Source organism: Cyprinodon variegatus, unplaced genomic scaffold (assembly GCF_000732505.1).
Source record: "Cyprinodon variegatus isolate N-32 unplaced genomic scaffold, C_variegatus-1.0 Scaffold683, whole genome shotgun sequence".
NCBI classification, from domain to species: Eukaryota; Metazoa; Chordata; class Actinopteri; order Cyprinodontiformes; family Cyprinodontidae; genus Cyprinodon; species Cyprinodon variegatus.
In genome coordinates, this window is record NW_015151136.1 from 401,535 (window position 1) to 402,781 (window position 1,247).

Genomic DNA, 1,247 nt, shown 5'->3' on the forward strand with positions numbered 1-1,247 from the left:
AATCTAAAATGAACATTTCAGATATCTGAAATGTAATTCTTACTGGTCCAAATGGCATCACTTGGTCGTTACTTTCAGATATCTGAAATGACATTACTCCTACATCTAAAACAAACATTCTGGATGTCTAAACATGAAATTCAGATCTCCGTAATCCGAGTGTTACTGGTTGTGTTGGAATCGACAGACCTTTGACATCAGAGCTCAGGGATAACTTTTCATGAGTTAGATGGAGAAATACTGTTTGTTTCTCTGATAATGTTATTGTTCTTATGCCAATCAATGAAATGCCAGCTAATGTTAGCATAGACCTGAGTTAATTCTCTGGGGTTGAAACCTCAGATATACTTATCTGCTGTAATGAGAAGAAGAATGTTGCCTATTTTCACATCAGAATTTGCAGGAAATTCTTTATTATTGCAACTAAATCAGAATAATCTGCTGATTAATAAGAAAATAACTTTAGGTTTACAAAGACAGAGCTAAACCCATGGAGCTGAGTTCACTAAGTGAAGCTGGCGTCATGGGCCTCAGCACTCAGTGACATCATCTGGATGGTCTCCTCACAGCTCTCTGAAGGTCCCACATTCACTTCCTCCATCTAAACTTCATATTCCATCCAGCTGCAACATTCCATCCATTTTACAGCTTTTATTCCAGGACCTTTCACCAATCTTTCCTGTCTTTATTCTAATTCTTTCATATTTATAGGTTAATCATCACCGTAGCTGCCATCAGAGTCAACTCATTTAAATGTTCTAATATTTAGTTAAAAACAACAGTTGATACATACAAATATTGAAATTAAAAGTTCAATCATAAATAAATAAATACCTTTCCGTAAATTTATGTTGTTTGTGTACGTTGGTTAAAAAGCTCATTAAGATGTAAGGAGGAACCTATGTTTTTTGTTCCGCATTTCCCATTGTTGCCAATGGGAAAGATTGATTGAAACCATTTTTTTTTGCACCTGTTTCTTCAAGAAGTTTCACCAGAAAGCTTTAAGACGTGTTTTCTGAGAAAAGCTGTATAAGTTATCTTTATTCCTCTGGAGTTTATTTGCGGCCAATGAGGTATGACTTTGTTTTACTTATATTTATTTGTGTAAAGCTTTATATTTGTTTTGAGCTAATTTGGGTTCTGTTTCCCTTCTTAGTTCTGACGGCATTTTTGGGCGCTTTATAAGACGTGTCCACAATAAATGGCTGTTAAAAACCAAGGAACGACATTAAGCCTTGATTATCTCA